The sequence below is a fragment of the Plectropomus leopardus genome, chromosome 10 (genome assembly GCF_026936395.1).
Source record: "Plectropomus leopardus strain MGB_pleo_1.0 chromosome 10, ASM2693639v1, whole genome shotgun sequence".
NCBI lineage: Eukaryota > Metazoa > Chordata > Actinopteri > Perciformes > Serranidae > Plectropomus > Plectropomus leopardus.
Genome location: NC_142185.1, coordinates 20,930,310 through 20,950,382, shown reverse-complemented (window position 1 = coordinate 20,950,382; position 20,073 = coordinate 20,930,310). Strand labels below are relative to the sequence as shown.

The 20,073-nt window shown below is 41.8% G+C and overlaps 1 long non-coding RNA gene across 1 annotated transcript; it reads right to left on the bottom strand.

Moving 5' to 3' along the window:
- Positions 1-12,807: 12,807 nt before the first annotated feature.
- LOC121948726 (uncharacterized) lies at positions 12,808-19,593 on the bottom strand. The gene is made up of 6 exons (XR_006106178.2): positions 19,249-19,593; positions 18,798-18,899; positions 18,283-18,379; positions 16,738-16,895; positions 16,452-16,574; positions 12,808-14,508 (listed from the first exon to the last, which is right to left on the bottom strand). It is a non-coding gene; the product is annotated as an uncharacterized LOC121948726 (long non-coding RNA).
- Between the last annotated feature and the right edge of the window lie 480 nt (positions 19,594-20,073).

Sequence of the window (20,073 nt, the reverse complement as noted above, 5' to 3'; positions counted from 1 at the left end):
CGCCACAAAATAGCATGTCGAAAAAAATGACCCAAAAGGCAAGGCTATAGTAAGGCAAAATGTCCAAAATTGACACGTCCCAAAAACAGCTGAAAACTGTTGAAAACCACCTAAGGCAGCGTGCGAGACACGCCAGAGCATAGAAAGTTGCAAGAAATGGCCAAAACGTCACAAAATAGCATGTCGAAAAAATGACCCAAAAGGCAAGGCTATAGTAAGGCAAAAATGTCCAAAATTGACACGTCCCAAAAACAGCTGAAAACTGTTGAAAACCACCTAAGGCAGCGTGCAGAGACACGCCAGAGCATAGAAAGTTGCAAGAAAGGGCCAAAACGTCACAAAATAGCATGTCGAAAAAAATGACCCAAAAGGCAAGGCTATAGTAAGGCAAAAATGTCCAAAATTGACACGTCCCAAAAACAGCTGAAAACTGTTGAAAACCACCTAAGGCAGCGTGCCGAGACACGCCAGAGCATAGAAAGTTGCAAGAAATGGCCAAAAACGTCACAAAATAGCATGTCGAAAAAATGACCCAAAAGGCAAGGCTATAGTAAGGCAAAAATGTCCAAAATTGACATCGTCCCAAAAACAGCTGAAAACTGTTGAAAACCACCTAAGGCAGCGTGCGAGACACGCCAGAGCATAGAAAGTTGCAAGAAATGGCCAAAACGTCACAAAATAGCATGTCGAAAAAATGACCCAAAAGGCAAGGCTATAGTAAGGCAAAAATGTCCAAAATTGACACGTCCCAAAAACAGCTGAAAACTGTTGAAAACCACCTAAGGCAGCGTGCGAGACACGCCAGAGCATAGAAAGATGCAAGAAATGGCCAAAAACGTCACAAAATAGCATGTCGAAAAAAATGACCCAAAAGGCAAGGCTATAGTAAGGCAAAAATGTCCAAAATTGACACGTCCCAAAAACAGCTGAAAACTGTTGAAAACCACCTAAGGCAGCGTGCCGAGACACGCCAGAGCATAGAAAGTTGCAAGAAATGGCCAAAACGCCACAAAATAGCATGTCGAAACAATGACCCAAAAGGCAAGGCTATAGTAAGGCAAAAATGTCCAAAATTGACACGTCCCAAAAACAGCTGAAAACTGTTGAAAACCACCTAAGGCAGCGTGCCGAGACACGCCAGAGCATAGAAAGTTGCAAGAAATGGCCAAAACGTCACAAAATAGCATGTCGAAAAAATGACCCAAAAGGCAAGGCTATAGTAAGGCAAAATGTCCAAAATTGACACGTCCCAAAAACAGCTGAAAACTGTTGAAAACCACCTAAGGCAGCGTGCGAGACACGCCAGAGCATAGAAAGTTGCAACAAATGGCCAAAAACGTCACAAAATAGCATGTCGAAAAAAATGACCCAAAAGGCAAGGCTATAGTAAGGCAAAAATGTCCAAAATTGACACGTCCCAAAAACAGCTGAAAACTGTTGAAAACCACCTAAGGCAGCGTGCCGAGACACGCCAGAGCATAGAAAGTTGCAAGAACTGGCCAAAACGCCACAAAATAGCATGTCGAAAAAATGACCCAAAAGGCAAGGCTATAGTAAGGCAAAATGTCCAAAATTGACACGTCCCCAAAAACAGCTGAAAACTGTTGAAAACCACCTAAGGCAGCGTGCGAGACACGCCAGAGCATAGAAAGTTGCAAGAAATGGCCAAAAACGTCACAAAATAGCATGTCGAAAAAATGACCCAAAAGGCAAGGCTATAGTAAGGCAAAATGTCCAAAATTGACATCGTCCCAAAAACAGCTGAAAACTGTTGAAAACCACCTAAGGCAGCGTGCGAGACACGCCAGAGCATAGAAAGTTGCAAGAAATGGCCAAAACGTCACAAAATAGCATGTCGAAAAAATGACCCAAAAGGCAAGGCTATAGTAAGGCAAAATGTCCAAAATTGACACGTCCCAAAAACAGCTGAAAACTGTTGAAAACCACCTAAGGCAGCGTGCGAGACACGCCAGAGCATAGAAAGTTGCAAGAAATGGCCAAAACGCCACAAAATAGCATGTCCAAAAAAATGACCCAAAAGGCAAGGCTATAGTAAGGCAAAAATGTCCAAAATTGACACGTCCCAAAAACAGCTGAAAACTGTTGAAAACCACCTAAGGCAGCGATGCGAGACACGCCAGAGCATAGAAAGTTGCAAGAAATGGCCAAAACGTCACAAAATAGCATGTCGAAAAAATGACCCAAAAGGCAAGGCTATAGTAAGGCAAAAATGTCCAAAATTGACATCCCCCAAAAACAGCTGAAAACTGTTGAAAACCACCTAAGGCAGCGTGCGAGACACGCCAGAGCATAGAAAGTTGCAAGAAATGGCCAAAAACGTCACAAAATAGCATGTCGAAAAAAATGACCCAAAAGGCAAGGCTATAGTAAGGCAAAATGTCCAAAATTGACACGTCCCAAAAACAGCTGAAAACTGTTGAAAACCACCTAAGGCAGCGTGCGAGACACGCCAGAGCATAGAAAGTTGCAAGAAATGGCCAAAACGCCACAAAATAGCATGTCGAAAAAATGACCCAAAAGGCAAGGCTATAGTAAGGCAAAAATGTCCAAAATTGACATCGTCCCAAAAACAGCTGAAAACTGTTGAAAACCACCTAAGGCAGCGTGCGAGACACGCCAGAGCATAGAAAGTTGCAAGAAATGGCCAAAACGCCACAAAATAGCATGTCGAAAAAAATGACCCAAAAGGCAAGGCTATAGTAAAGGCAAAAATGTCCAAAATTGACACGTCCCAAAAACAGCTGAAAACTGTTGAAAACCACCTAAGGCAGCGTGCGAGACACGCCAGAGCATAGAAAGTTGCAAGAAATGGCCAAAACGTCACAAAATAGCATGTCGAAAAAATGACCCAAAAGGCAAGGCTATAGTAAGGCAAAAATGTCCAAAATTGACACGTCCCAAAAACAGCTGAAAACTGTTGAAAACCACCTAAGGCAGCGTGCGAGACACGCCAGAGCATAGAAAGTTGCAAGAAATGGCCAAAACGCCACAAAATAGCATGTCGAAAAAAATGACCCAAAAGGCAAGGCTATAGTAAGGCAAAAATGTCCAAAATTGACACGTCCCAAAAACAGCTGAAAACTGTTGAAAACCACCTAAGGCAGCGTGCCGAGACACGCCAGAGCATAGAAAGTTGCAAGAAATGGCCAAAACGCCACAAAATAGCATGTCGAAAAAAATGACCCAAAAGGCAAGGCTATAGTAAGGCAAAAATGTCCAAAATTGACATCGTCCCAAAAACAGCTGAAAACTGTTGAAAACCACCTAAGGCAGCGTGCGAGACACGCCAGAGCATAGAAAGTTGCAAGAAATGGCCAAAAGCGTCACAAAATAGCATGTCGAAAAAATGACCCAAAAGGTAAGGCTAGAGTACGGCAAAAATGTCCAAAATTGACACGTCCCAAAAACAGCTGAAAACTGTTGAAAACCACCTAAGGCAGCGTGCGAGACACGCCAGAGCATAGAAAGTTGCAAGAAATGGCCAAAACGTCACAAAATAGCATGTCGAAAAAAATGACCCAAAAGGCAAGGCTATAGTAAGGCAAAATGTCCAAAATTGACACGTCCCAAAAACAGCTGAAAACTGTTGAAAACCACCTAAGGCAGCGTGCCGAGACACGCCAGAGCATAGAAAGTTGCAAGAAATGGCCAAAACGCCACAAAATAGCATGTCGAAAAAAATGACCCAAAAGGCAAGGCTATAGTAAGGCAAAAATGTCCAAAATTGACATCGTCCCAAAAACAGCTGAAAACTGTTGAAAACCACCTAAGGCAGCGTGCGAGACACGCCAGAGCATAGAAAGTTGCAAGAAATGGCCAAAACGTCACAAAATAGCATGTCGAAAAAATGACCCAAAAGGCAAGGCTATAGTAAGGCAAAAATGTCCAAAATTGACACGTCCCAAAAACAGCTGAAAACTGTTGAAAACCACCTAAGGCAGCGTGCGAGACACGCCAGAGCATAGAAAGTTGCAAGAAATGGCCAAAAACGTCCACAAAATAGCATGTCGAAAAAAAAATGACCCAAAAGGCAAGGCTATAGTAAGGCAAAATGTCCAAAATTGACACGTCCCAAAAACAGCTGAAAACTGTTGAAAACCACCTAAGGCAGCGTGCGAGACACGCCAGAGCATAGAAAGTTGCAAGAAATGGCCAAAACGTCACAAAATAGCATGTGGAAAAAAAGGACCAAAAGGGCAAGGCATGAGTAAGGCAAAATGTCCAAAATTGACACGTCCCAAAAACAGCTGAAAACTGTTGAAAACCACCTAAGGCAGCGTGCGAGACACGCCAGAGCATAGAAAGTTGCAAGAAATGGCCAAAACGCCACAAAATAGCATGTCGAAAAAAATGACCCAAAAGGCAAGGCTATAGTAAGGCAAAATGTCCAAAATTGACACGTCCCAAAAACAGCTGAAAACTGTTGAAAACCACCTAAGGCAGCGTGCGAGACACGCCAGAGCATAGAAAGTTGCAAGAAATGGCCAAAACGTCACAAAATAGCATGTCGAAAAAATGACCCAAAAGGCAAGGCTATAGTAAGGCAAAATGTCCAAAATTGACACGTCCCATAAACAGCTGAAAACTGTTGAAAACCACCTAAGGCAGCGTGCCGAGACACGCCAGAGCATAGAAAGTTGCAAGAAATGGCCAAAACGTCACAAAATAGCATGTCGAAAAAATGACCCAAAAGGCAAGGCTATAGTAAGGCAAAATGTCCAAAATTGACATCGTCCCAAAAACAGCTGAAAACTGTTGAAAACCACCTAAGGCAGCGTGCGAGACACGCCAGAGCATAGAAAGTTGCAAGAAATGGCCAAAACGTCACAAAATAGCATGTCGAAAAAATGACCCAAAAGGCAAGGCTATAGTAAGGCAAAAATGTCCAAAATTGACACGTCCCAAAAACAGCTGAAAACTGTTGAAAACCACCTAAGGCAGCGTGCGAGACACGCCAGAGCATAGAAAGTTGCAAGAAATGGCCAAAACGTCACAAAATAGCATGTCGAAAAAATGACCCAAAAGGCAAGGCTATAGTAAGGCAAAATGTCCAAAATTGACACGTCCCAAAAACAGCTGAAAACTGTTGAAAACCACCTAAGGCAGCGTGCGAGACACGCCAGAGCATAGAAAGTTGCAAGAAATGGCCAAAAACGTCACAAAATAGCATGTCGAAAAAATGACCCAAAAGGCAAGGCTATAGTAAGGCAAAAATGTCCAAAATTGACACGTCCCAAAAACAGCTGAAAACTGTTGAAAACCACCTAAGGCAGCGTGCCGAGACACGCCAGAGCATAGAAAGTTGCAAGAAATGGCCAAAAACGTCACAAAATAGCATGTCGAAAAAATGACCCAAAAGGCAAGGCTATAGTAAGGCAAAATGTCCAAAATTGACACGTCCCAAAAACAGCTGAAAACTGTTGAAAACCACCTAAGGCAGCGATGCGAGAGACACGCCAGAGCATAGAAAGTTGCAAAAATGGCCAAAAACGTCACAAAATAGCATGTCGAAAAAAATGACCCAAAAGGCAAGGCTATAGTAAGGCAAAATGTCCAAAATTGACACGTCCCAAAAACAGCTGAAAACTGTTGAAAACCACCTAAGGCAGCGTGCGAGACACGCCAGAGCATAGAAAGTTGCAAGAAATGGCCAAAACGTCACAAAATAGCATGTCGAAAAAATGACCCAAAAGGCAAGGCTATAGTAAGGCAAAAATGTCCAAAATTGACACGTCCCAAAACAGCTGAAAACTGTTGAAAACCACCTAAGGCAGCGTGCGAGACACGCCAGAGCATAGAAAGTTGCAAAATGGCCAAAACGGCACAAAATAGCATGTCGAAAAAAATGACCCAAAAGGCAAGGCTATAGTAAGGCAAAAATGTCCAAAATTGACACGTCCCAAAAACAGCTGAAAACTGTTGAAAACCACCTAAGCAGCGTGCCGAGACACGCCAGAGCATAGAAAGTTGCAAGAAATGGCCAAAAACGTCACAAAATAGCATGTCGAAAAAAATGACCCAAAAGGCAAGGCTATAGTAAGGCAAAAATGTCCAAAATTGACACGTCCCAAAACAGCTGAAAACTGTTGAAAACCACCTAAGGCAGCGTGCGAGACACGCCAGAGCATAGAAAGTTGCAAGAAATGGCCAAAAACGTCACAAAATAGCATGTCGAAAAAAATGACCCAAAAGGCAAGGCTATAGTAAGGCAAAATGTCCAAAATTGACACGTCCCAAAAACAGCTGAAAACTGTTGAAAACCACCTAAGGCAGCGTGCGAGACACGCCAGAGCATAGAAAGTTGCAAGAAATGGCCAAAAAGCGTCACAAAATAGCATGTCGAAAAAATGACCCAAAAGGCAAGGCTATAGTAAGGCAAAAATGTCCAAAATTGACACGTCCCAAAAACAGCTGAAAACTGTTGAAAACCACCTAAGGCAGCGTGCGAGACACGCCAGAGCATAGAAAGTTGCAAAATGGCCAAAACGTCACAAAATAGCATGTCGAAAAAATGACCCAAAAGGAAAGGCAATAGTAAGCCAAAATGTCCAAAATTGACACGTCCCAAAAACAGCTGAAAACTGTTGAAAACCACCTAAGGCAGCGTGCCGAGACACGCCAGAGCATAGAAAGTTGCAAGAAATGGCCAAAAACGTCACAAAATAGCATGTCGAAAAAATGACCCAAAAGGCAAGGCTATAGTAAGGCAAAATGTCCAAAATTGACACGTCCCAAAAACAGCTGAAAACTGTTGAAAACCACCTAAGGCAGCCTCCCGAGACACGCCAGAGCATAGAAAGTTGCAAGAAATGGCCAAAAACGTCACAAAATAGCATGTCGAAAAAATGACCCAAAAGGCAAGGCTATAGTAAGGCAAAAATGTCCAAAATTGACACGTCCAAAAACAGCTGAAAACTGTTGAAAACCACCTAAGGCAGCGTGCGAGACACGCCAGAGCATAGAAAGTTGCAAGAAATGGCCAAAAACGCCACAAAATAGCATGTCGAAAAAATGACCCAAAAGGCAAGGCTATAGTAAGGCAAAATGTCCAAAATTGACACGTCCCAAAAACAGCTGAAAACTGTTGAAAACCACCTAAGGCAGCGTGCGAGACACGCCAGAGCATAGAAAGTTGCAAGAAATGGCCAAAACGCCACAAAATAGCATGTCGAAAAATGACCCAAAAGGCAAGGCTATAGTAAGGCAAAATGTCCAAAATTGACACGTCCCAAAAACAGCTGAAAACTGTTGAAAACCACCTAAGGCAGCGTGCGAGACACGCCAGAGCATAGAAAGTTGCAAGAAATGGCCAAAACGTCACAAAATAGCATGTCGAAAAAAATGACCCAAAAGGCAAGGCTATAGTAAGGCAAAAATGTCCAAAATTGACACGTCCCAAAACAGCTGAAAACTGTTGAAAACCACCTAAGGCAGCGTGCGAGACACGCCAGAGCATAGAAAGTTGCAAGAAATGGCCAAAACGCCACAAAATAGCATGTCGAAAAAAATGACCCAAAAGGCAAGGCTATAGTAAGGCAAAATGTCCAAAATTGACATCGTCCCAAAAACAGCTGAAAACTGTTGAAAACCACCTAAGGCAGCGTGCGAGACACGCCAGAGCATAGAAAGTTGCAAGAAATGGCCAAAAACGTCACAAAATAGCATGTCGAAAAAATGACCCAAAAGGCAAGGCTATAGTAAGGCAAAATGTCCAAAATTGACACGTCCAAAAACAGCTGAAAACTGTTGAAAACCACCTAAGGCAGCGATGCGAGACACGCCAGAGCATAGAAAGTTGCAAGAAATGGCCAAAACGTCACAAAATAGCATGTCGAAAAAATGACCCAAAAGGCAAGGCTATAGTAAGGCAAAATGTCCAAAATTGACACGTCCCAAAAACAGCTGAAAACTGTTGAAAACCACCTAAGGCAGCGATGCGAGACACGCCAGAGCATAGAAAGTTGCAAAATGGCCAAAACGTCACAAAATAGCATGTCGAAAAAATGACCCAAAAGGCAAGGCTATAGTAAGGCAAAAATGTCCAAAATTGACACGTCCCAAAAACAGCTGAAAACTGTTGAAAACCACCTAAGGCAGCGTGCGAGACACGCCAGAGCATAGAAAGTTGCAAGAAATGGCCAAAACGTCACAAAATAGCATGTCGAAAAAATGACCCAAAAGGCAAGGCTATAGTAAGGCAAAAATGTCCAAAATTGACACGTCCCAAAAACAGCTGAAAACTGTTGAAAACCACCTAAGGCAGCGTGCGAGACACGCCAGAGCATAGAAAGTTGCAAGAAATGGCCAAAAACGCCACAAAATAGCATGTCGAAAAAAATGACCCAAAAGGCAAGGCTATAGTAAGGCAAAAATGTCCAAAATTGACATCGTCCCAAAAACAGCTGAAAACTGTTGAAAACCACCTAAGGCAGCGTGCGAGACACGCCAGAGCATAGAAAGTTGCAAGAAATGGCCAAAAACGTCACAAAATAGCATGTCGAAAAAAATGACCCAAAAGGCAAGGCTATAGTAAGGCAAAAAGTCCAAAATTTACACGTACCAAAAACAGCTGAAAACTGTTGAAAACCACCTAAGGCAGCGATGCGAGACACGCCAGAGCATAGAAAGTTGCAAGAAATGGCCAAAAACGTCACAAAATAGCATGTCGAAAAAATGACCCAAAAGGCAAGGCTATAGTAAGGCAAAAATGTCCAAAATTGACATCGTCCCAAAAACAGCTGAAAACTGTTGAAAACCACCTAAGGCAGCGTGCGAGACACGCCAGAGCATAGAAAGTTGCAAGAAATGGCCAAAACGTCACAAAATAGCATGTCGAAAAAAATGACCCAAAAGGCAAGGCTATAGTAAGGCAAAATGTCCAAAATTGACACGTCCCAAAAACAGCTGAAAACTGTTGAAAACCACCTAAGGCAGCGATGCGAGACACGCCAGAGCATAGAAAGTTGCAAGAAATGGCCAAAAACGTCACAAAATAGCATGTCGAAAAAATGACCCAAAAGGCAAGGCTATAGTAAGGCAAAATGTCCAAAATTGACACGTCCCAAAAACAGCTGAAAACTGTTGAAAACCACCTAAGGCAGCGTGCCGAGACACGCCAGAGCATAGAAAGTTGCAAGAAATGGCCAAAAACGTCACAAAATAGCATGTCGAAAAAATGACCCAAAAGGCAAGGCTATAGTAAGGCAAAATGTCCAAAATTGACACGTCCCAAAAACAGCTGAAAACTGTTGAAAACCACCTAAGGCAGCGTGCGAGACACGCCAGAGCATAGAAAGTTGCAAGAAATGGCCAAAACGTCACAAAATAGCATGTCGAAAAAAATGACCCAAAAGGCAAGGCTATAGTAAAGGCAAAAATGTCCAAAATTGACATCGTCCCAAAAACAGCTGAAAACTGTTGAAAACCACCTAAGGCAGCGTGCGAGACACGCCAGAGCATAGAAAGTTGCAAGAAATGGCCAAAAACGTCACAAAATAGCATGTCGAAAAAATGACCCAAAAGGCAAGGCTATAGTAAGGCAAAAATGTCCAAAATTGACATCGTCCAAAAACAGCTGAAAACTGTTGAAAACCACCTAAGGCAGCGTGCGAGACACGCCAGAGCATAGAAAGTTGCAAGAAATGGCCAAAACGTCACAAAATAGCATGTCGAAAAAATGACCCAAAAGGCAAGGCTATAGTAAGGCAAAATGTCCAAAATTGACACGTCCCAAAAACAGCTGAAAACTGTTGAAAACCACCTAAGGCAGCGTGCGAGACACGCCAGAGCATAGAAAGTTGCAAGAAATGGCCAAAACGCCACAAAATAGCATGTCGAAAAAATGACCCAAAAGGCAAGGCTATAGTAAGGCAAAATGTCCAAAATTGACACGTCCCAAAAACAGCTGAAAACTGTTGAAAACCACCTAAGGCAGCGTGCGAGACACGCCAGAGCATAGAAAGTTGCAAGAAATGGCCAAAAACGTCACAAAATAGCATGTCGAAAAAATGACCCAAAAGGCAAGGCTATAGTAAGGCAAAATGTCCAAAATTGACACGTCCCAAAAACAGCTGAAAACTGTTGAAAACCACCTAAGGCAGCGTGCGAGACACGCCAGAGCATAGAAAGTTGCAAGAAATGGCCAAAACGTCACAAAATAGCATGTCGAAAAAATGACCCAAAAGGCAAGGCTATAGTAAGGCAAAAATGTCCAAAATTGACACGTCCCAAAAACAGCTGAAAACTGTTGAAAACCACCTAAGGCAGCGTGCCGAGACACGCCAGAGCATAGAAAGTTGCAAGAAATGGCCAAAAACGTCACAAAATAGCATGTCGAAAAAAATGACCCAAAAGGCAAGGCTATAGTAAGGCAAAAATGTCCAAAATTGACACGTCCCAAAAACAGCTGAAAACTGTTGAAAACCACCTAAGGCAGCGATGCGAGACACGCCAGAGCATAGAAAGTTGCAAGAAATGGCCAAAAACGTCACAAAATAGCATGTCGAAAAAAATGACCCAAAAGGCAAGGCTATAGTAAAGGCAAAATGTCCAAAATTGACATCGTCCCAAAAACAGCTGAAAACTGTTGAAAACCACCTAAGGCAGCGTGCGAGACACGCCAGAGCATAGAAAGTTGCAAAATGGCCAAAAACGTCACAAAATAGCATGTCGAAAAAATGACCCAAAAGGCAAGGCTATAGTAAGGCAAAAATGTCCAAAATTGACACGTCCCAAAAACAGCAGAAAACTCTTCAAAACCACCTAAGGCAGCGTGCAGATACACGCCAGAGCATAGAAAGTTGCAAAATGGCCAAAAACGTCACAAAATAGCATGTCGAAAAAATGACCCAAAAGGCAAGGCTATAGTAAGGCAAAATGTCCAAAATTGACATCGTCCCAAAAACAGCTGAAAACAGGTGAAAACCACCTAAGGCAGCGTGCCGAGACACGCCAGAGCATAGAAAGTTGCAAGAAATGGCCAAAACGCCACAAAATAGCATGTCGAAAAAATGACCCAAAAGGCAAGGCTATAGTAAGGCAAAATGTCCAAAATTGACACGTCCCAAAAACAGCTGAAAACTGTTGAAAACCACCTAAGGCAGCGTGCGAGACACGCCAGAGCATAGAAAGTTGCAAGAAATGGCCAAAACGTCACAAAATAGCATGTCGAAAAAAATGACCCAAAAGGCAAGGCTATAGTAAGGCAAAAATGTCCAAAATTGACATCGTCCCAAAAACAGCTGAAAACTGTTGAAAACCACCTAAGGCAGCGTGCGAGACACGCCAGAGCATAGAAAGTTGCAAGAAATGGCCAAAAACGCCACAAAATAGCATGTCGAAAAAATGACCCAAAAGGCAAGGCTATAGTAAGGCAAAAATGTCCAAAATTGACACGTCCCAAAAACAGCTGAAAACTGTTGAAAACCACCTAAGGCAGCGTGCGAGACACGCCAGAGCATAGAAAGTTGCAAAATGGCCAAAAACGTCACAAAATAGCATGTCGAAAAAATGACCCAAAAGGCAAGGCTATAGTAAGGCAAAATGTCCAAAATTGACACGTCCCAAAAACAGCTGAAAACTGTTGAAAACCACCTAAGGCAGCGTGCGAGACACGCCAGAGCATAGAAAGTTGCAAGAAATGGCCAAAAACGTCACAAAATAGCATGTCGAAAAAAATGACCCAAAAGGCAAGGCTATAGTAAGGCAAAATGTCCAAAATTGACATCGTCCCAAAAACAGCTGAAAACTGTTGAAAACCACCTAAGGCAGCGATGCGAGACACGCCAGAGCATAGAAAGTTGCAAGAAATGGCCAAAACGTCACAAAATAGCATGTCGAAAAAATGACCCAAAAGGCAAGGCTATAGTAAGGCAAAAATGTCCAAAATTGACACGTCCAAAAACAGCTGAAAACTGTTGAAAACCACCTAAGGCAGCGTGCGAGACACGCCAGAGCATAGAAAGTTGCAAGAAATGGCCAAAAACCGTCACAAAATAGCATGTCGAAAAAAATGACCCAAAAGGCAAGGCTATAGTAAGGCAAAAATGTCCAAAATTGACACGTCCCAAAAACAGCTGAAAACTGTTGAAAACCACCTAAGGCAGCGTGCCGAGACACGCCAGAGCATAGAAAGTTGCAAGAAATGGCCAAAAACGCCACAAAATAGCATGTCGAAAAAATGACCCAAAAGGCAAGGCTATAGTAAAGGCAAAATGTCCAAAATTGACATCGTCCCAAAAACAGCTGAAAACTGTTGAAAACCACCTAAGGCAGCGTGCGAGACACGCCAGAGCATAGAAAGTTGCAAGAAATGGCCAAAAAAGCGCCACAAAATAGCATGTCGAAAAAAATGACCCAAAAGGCAAGGCTATAGTAAGGCAAAAATGTCCAAAATTGACACGTCCCAAAAACAGCTGAAAACTGTTGAAAACCACCTAAGGCAGCGTGCCGAGACACGCCAGAGCATAGAAAGTTGCAAGAAATGGCCAAAAACGTCACAAAATAGCATGTCGAAAAAAATGACCCAAAAGGCAAGGCTATAGTAAGGCAAAAATGTCCAAAATTGACACGTCCCAAAAACAGCTGAAAACTGTTGAAAACCACCTAAGGCAGCGTGCCGAGACACGCCAGAGCATAGAAAGTTGCAAAAATGGCCAAAAACGTCACAAAATAGTATGTCGAAAAAAATGACCCCAAAGGCAAGGCTATTATTATTGTATTAAGTGTTGAACAAAAGGTCAAAAACATCATAATGTGGCATGTCCAAAAAATTGACGGAAACCGCCATACTATAGACAGATTCATTTTTATTTCGAAAATGGCAAATAAAATCAGATATATAAAATGTAACATCTTAACATCAGATTCCTACCATACCTATTCAATAAACAAACATCAGTATTCAATGTCCGGAAAGAAGGAGGAGGAAGTAAATACAAATCCTACCCCATTTCTTTGCAATTTTTGTGTACACATGTATCCATACACAAATATAAACATTTAAATTCATATACATAAATACATACATACACACATACATTCATATTTTCACATATATACACCTCCATACACATATACATGTAAGCCATACACACCTAGATCAAGTCAAACAGGAATTAATGCAAAAAACAAGAACAAATCTATCTGTATAAAAACAAATCACAGACAAAGAAACACATCAAAAAAGAAAAATAGCCACACTAAGAAAAGCAGCCAACCCGTCTTGTATCATTTCTTACTGTGCCTGTTTCCCTCTCTGTCCTACCAGCTCTGTCCCCTCAATATATTATTTTCTAATCCATGTTTCAACTCATTAAATGTTTTACCTGTTTTCAGTTCCACACTACAGCTGTTCCATAAGTTAACCCCCTTGACTGTAATACAATCATATTTCGTGTTAGCCCTCACCAACTGTTTCTTGGACATGAAAGTTCCTCTCAGATAAAATACAGTATGTATTTAAATATGAAAATATGACATGTCCAAAAGACAGCTGAAAACAACATAGTATGGCATGTCCCGACACATCATAGTACAGAATGGAAAAAAAATGGCCAAAGACATCATAACATACCATTTTGAAAAACGTCAGATAACGCAATAATACAATGTCGAAAAATGTTAACGTTAACTTTTCCATCCTGCCCTTTCACTCTATCCCCGCTTGAACACACTAGTAACTCTGTCATGCAATATTAATATATAACTCAGCTTACATTTGTGGGCATTTTCATATATGAACAGTGCAGTGATTATAGCCATGTTGTTTCATCTAACTTATAGACTGATATCTTACCATTGTTGGCTGTGTGACATTTGGGTGCACCAATTGCTTAGAGAGAGTGACCCATAATGTTTGGCTTCCCCACTGATATTACCAGGATGAAAAAAATGGTTGGCCTAAGTCAGCAGAAGCAACCTGACAATCATGAAAGATTCAAACAGGAAACTGTGTACAGTAAGTTACAATAGCTAAAAGTTTTAACATCTGAAATGTGTGTGGAAATTTAACCCATAAGCCACTCTGCAGGCACATTTTGAGGGAGAGCATTTTACAACAAGTAAAAAAGGGAGACTGAAACTGAGGGATGATGCTATTCCAAAATTATTTGTGCATCACCCTGAGCCCAAAAGGAGGAAGAGTCCTACACTAAGAAACACAACAGAGTCTTCAACACAGAGCACAGACACTGTACAGTAATGAACACTGGTGTGAATATTGTGAAGTCACAATTCATATAATTTTAAAATTCTTATTCTAATGACTAGCTTATACGCTCTCCCTATAACAACGCCATGTTATCATTTCAGAGATTGAGGGGAAAAAGTGATGATTGTGAGAAAAGGGATGGTGAGGAAAGAGTTTGCAAGGAAGGTGAAAAATTTCAGGAGTTTAACAAGATAATACCAGGAGCCAGTCATCAGGGGCCAAGTGAGCCAGGAGCCAGTGTGCAGGGGCCAACTGAGCTAGGAGCCAGGGAGAAATACCTGAGGGAGGAATTGGAAAGACAAATAGATCAACCAAGACAAGCAGGGAGAGCCCTTAAACAACAGAAAAAAATATGTGGCCCTGCGAAAAAAAAATGTAGTCATGGAAAACAAATTGGCTGCCATTTTTTCAAAAGATCTGATAAAAGCTATTTCTATGAAGAGTAAGAGGGGCATGCAATGGGGAAACAACACTGTAAAAAGGCCATATTACTTTGTTTTGCCACCTGCTCATCAGGCTACAGGCTGCTTCAGGAGATGGAGATTTTTCTCCCTGACATCAAAACCCTACAAAAAGTCTGGAGCATATAAAGATGGAACCAAGAGTATTAGTGGAGGTGTTTGATATGCTAAAGCTGAAGGTAGATGGCCTGGCAGACATGGACATGAGATTGCAGTAACACCAAGTATAGAGCTGCACCTTGCAACTGGGAAGCTGTTTGGGGACTTAACTTTGCCAGGACACACAGGGAAAGCAACCCATGTGTGTGTTTTTATGCTGGCAGAAAGTGCGACAAGGTGGAAACAAGTAGTGGCATACCATTACAGTGGCAATTCCACTAATGGTGCAGTTTATAAGCTTAACATACTGGAGATCATCAGTAGAGCAGCATCCATAGGGCTACATGTGGTAAATGTCACCACCAACATGGGGAGCCCTAATCGGGCAATGTGGAAGGCCTTTGGAGTGGACCACAACATGACGTCTGTTCACTATCCAGCCAGACCTGACAGGAGGCTCTATTCCATGCCAGATGTCTCACATCTGGTGAAGAACGAGGTCCTCTGAAGGATCTGGTGGATTTTCAAGAAGGGGTGGCATTGAAAATTGCCCGAAACTTATCAAAAAAAAAAACCTTTAGCCCAGCCATTTTGAAAAAATGAAAGTGGGCCCTGCATTGAATGTCTTCAGCAAAGTCACCAGTTCTAGCCCGAAATACATGGCGGAGCAGGAACGCTCCTCTTACAGTACAACAGCAAGGCTCCTGGAGCAGGTGGATAACTGGTTCGATCTTCTGTCCTCTCGCCACCCAGTAATGGTCCTGAGCAGGTACAACATGGAGGAATACCAAAGACCACTGGGTTCCTTAGGAAAATGATCCACTTGTTTGGTGGCCTAAAGATTGGACAAACTGAAAGCTGGAAACCTGTGCAAACAGGAATTGTGATGGCAACATCCACAATTCTGACTATCCAAGAGGATACGCTAGAACAGGGACACAAGTTTGTGTTGACCCGCAGATTAACCAAGACTATCTTGTGAACTTGTTCAGCTGCGTATGACAGCGAAATCCAGTGCCAACTCCAGCGGAGTTTAACCGGGCTCTGCGATCATTATCTGTTGGCCAGTTTCTTGCGACAATCAAATCATCAAGCTAACAAGAGGATAACAACAGCCTTATGGTAGACTTTCTGGAGACAAAGGAGACATCTGCCAGTCCTGGACTCAGAAAGGAGGAGATTTGGAGCGCAAAGCTGCACCTGAACTCACAAAAAGTGAAACCAGTGCTCTGTACCATCTGACAGGCTATGTTGTGAATAGCGTCATCAGATATTCTAACATCTGTGATGAATGCGAAAATGCAATCAAGCACAATGATGAGCAACCTGAAGAAGAGCACAGTTTTTTACTGAAGCTCAAGGAATTCAAGCCAGGTGTGCTTTGTCAGCCCTAGCAAGAGGCCTCTGACCTAGTCCCGCACACTGAGGAGCTGTTTCCAATCAGGACCAAATCGTCCCTCATTGAGCTTCCAAATGGCATGGATTTGCTGGAGAAAGAGGCTAGTCTTTTGGACAGCAGACTTCCCTCATGCCATGATGAAAAAAAAAACAACCTTGGTCAAAACATTGTGAGCCAATAAAAAAAAATTTTGTGGTGTGGCGCACCTTCACCAAAGAGAAAGAAACAGATGTGCGTGTAACCCCTCCTATTTCCCACTTACCAGCTTCGTCATCACTTCACCGCTAACAGGAATGGCAAGCTCCACCAGTCTCTCAATGGCTCCACCAGTCTCTCAATGGCTCCACCAGCCACCCCATCGCTTCAGTAGTCATCTCAATGGCTCCTACACAAAATGTAAGTTGTTGTATCTGATTTTGATTGCGGATTGTACTGGCACTAACAGTACAGGTACTACATCATTTAAACTACATCATTTTCAAAAGTGATTGTCTACATCTTTTCAGACAAAATTCTATGCTATCTTAATCTTACAGCATCATCATTACCCCTGAAGCTCCATCGCTCCATCAGCCACTCCATCGCTCCTTTCCATCACTGCATCAGCCACTCCATTGTTCCTCTCCCATCGCTCCTTTCCACTTCTCCATCACCCACTCCATAGCTGCACCAGTCACTCCATCGCTCCTCTAAATGGGGCTCAGCACTGGAAATATCCATGTTTGGAACTATTAGGATAGCCATGACCCACGTGATACCCTGTACCCCACCCACCCACTGGCACGTGACTGATGTAGCCGTAAATGCTACATTTAAATGTGGCAACAAACGATAGGCCTACATGAGAAAAAGTAGATCGACTTAAAGTAAAATTACATATTTTCACAACTACAAGAAAGTGCAAGTACACAAAAAACAACTTTGTTAAAGTGATGACAGTACATGTGTTTAATTATCTTAAACCCTGCTTACAAATGAATTTGTGTCGAGCAGCCTAAAGTTTATATGGCCTATGAGAGTATTAGTATACATAAATTACCTTGGATACGAAAATAAACTTAAAAGAAGCCTGCTGCAGATGGTTGATGTACTGCAGTGATTATGTAGAGCTCCTCAGACCAATATTTCTTGTCTTTATGAATGAGTTGCTGAATTTCAAAGTAGCACTGAAATATATTAGAACTAAACAAGCCTTGCACATAAATAGTTTAATTCATATCTTAATTCCTGACTAGATCTCTGACTATTTTTATTTTCTCCTTTTTTAAAAAAAAAAAATCTTTTGCTACTTGTGTGTTTTTGTTGTTGCTTATTTTATGAAATGACGTTTAGTCTATAATTTTACTTCATGTTTCTATTCATGAATGTAAAAGCCAGTTTTTGATTATCAATACAATTTAAAGGGAAAAAAAAGATTATTTAGAGCTCCTTTCCTGTCCCTGACAGGAAGTATTTAATAGAGATTAACTGTGGTGGTGGCTGCTGCAGCAGCATTACCACCTACTGGATATTTTAATGTACTACATTAGCAGGGGTAGCTGCATTTATTGTTAGAAAAAGATTCAAGTTTTTGTATTGCATGCTATGCATGAAAATATAGGGGGAAGAGGGTATGACCCCAAACTCTGTCTGTATTTAGTATGTATTTATTTATTTTCATTTTATTTATTCATTTTTGTTTATGAGTCAGTGGAAAATGTTAAACAGTGAGTTTAACGCATTGAACTGGAGTTGAATTTTGTTGTGTTGGGTGGCTTTGGTCCTGTGCAATCAAGTCCTAGTGTCTGACTGCTTTATCACTGGTATAATTTTAAGAGAATGGTTCTTCATGACAGATATGCCAGGGTAGATGCATTTATGACTGATGAAAAAATGTCAATGACTAAAACAAAAACAATCTAAAATCTTGTTTGTTTTGTTTTAAATGCATCCTCATTTTTTTCCCATCACCTACTTTGTCCTAAGAAGATTGCAATCAGTTCTCCTCTGTGTCTGCAGTGGCATTTATTTAGACCTTATCTTGTGCCAGGGCTTTCAACAGCTGCTTTGTGAATCAACGTAAACACGATGTGGTGTGTGGATGTGGTACTCACGTGGTGCCCCTGTAAACATGACGGAGAAAAGACTGATGCCCATGGTGATGGCGTAGATGACAGGTAGAGCTCTTAGGCCGTTGGGTACAGGGTCAGCCTGTGTCGAGATCAGTGTGTCAGCAATTCAAATAAAGAGACATTTACCCTTTCAAGTTTCTCACAAAGCTTAATATAATTAACTATTTGAAGCCAAAAGAGGTGAAGTTAAAAAACAAAACTGATGGTTGTGCAGAACTTTGTTTCTTCTTTCCTACCCAATTATTAATCCAATGAGCCCATGGATATATATATTCTCACATATCTTTTTACTAATGTTTTGGTACATGTAAACATGTAAACAAACACTGCTACATGTTGTGTGTTCCACAACAGCATGATAAATAAACCTTTCAAAAAGGTCCAGGAAACGCTCCACTTTGATCATTGTCCTGAAAAAAAGTGATTAGTTATGTCATGCTTAGAAGAAATATGAAATTATTCATTGGTGGGGAAATCAAAACAGTCTGGTCACTCACTCCCACAGCTGCTTGACAGCATATTTTCGTCTTTGTGAACTGATCCTTGTTCTCCACCCACAACTGAATGAGTCTCCTGGTCTGCTGTAATCACAGGAATCCCTGTGTTGTTAAAGCAGAATGTGAACATTAGTGTGCAATTCATAAACCTGCTGCTTGTTTTCATTTTTAGCTGGTGTAAAAATGAAAACAATAAACAACCAACTTATTATAATGCTAGCCACTAATATTACCCTGATTGACGTTATTATAGTGGCAGATATGATCACTTTGCAGGACAGAACTTTACCATTACCAGTTAAAATATGTTAACTCATTATTCCAATGTACCGTTAATCACGCCCACATAAATTACCACCCGCACTGTTACTGTGTAACATGTGAGAAGGTTTATAAAAGTTGCTGCTTAGTAAATTAACAAGCTTCTCACACAGCACAAAATGCACCTGACCTTGACTCCTGTCCCTGCAGGTGGTGGGCCCACAGGGTGGTGGCTCCATGTAGTCTTTTCAGGCTTAGCCCGTGGGCAGGCCCAGCCACCAGACGCTCACCATCGCGTGTATACCGACCATACCAGGCGAGGTACTCGTGTCCCCAAAATACCATTCAGTCATGGCCTTTTCTGAACCGCTCTTGGTCTGGCCCCTCCCCTGGGACCACTTTGCCTTGGGAGACCCTACCAGGGGCCATTAGCCCTAGACAACACAACTCCCAGGATCACAGGGACACGCAAACCCCTCCACCACGTTAAGGTGGCGGTTCTCGGAGGGGAAAAATGGTTTGTCTGTCAGTTACAGACAATACTTAAAGAAAAAATGAGAGAGAGGGAGAGATAATCAAAAGCCATACACAGCAGCTCACCATAAATCAGCAAAAAAACAAAAACAGTCAAACATTACCTGGCAACTTCATAATGTCTAATTATTTTCTCATACATTTTTTAAACTTAAAGATGTTATTCCCCCTTAAATCATGCTCTGAAGAATTCCACAGTCCGACACCACATACTGAAATAAACATTTGCTTTAAAGTAGTTTACGCACTGATGTTTAAAGTGAAATTTCCCTCTATAATCCTTGTCCTCTAAACTAAAAACATTTTTTGTATATTTTCTGGTAATACTCTGCTTTTTACCCTGAACATAACTAAAAGTCTTGCCTCTTTTTCCCCCCGCATTCCTTCCTATGTGGTCATCTGCTTCTTGTCCTTGTCCTCCTCCTTCTTCCTCCTCTGTGTTGTCCTTTCCTCTGCTGTCTTCTTATTGTCCTTCCTTCAT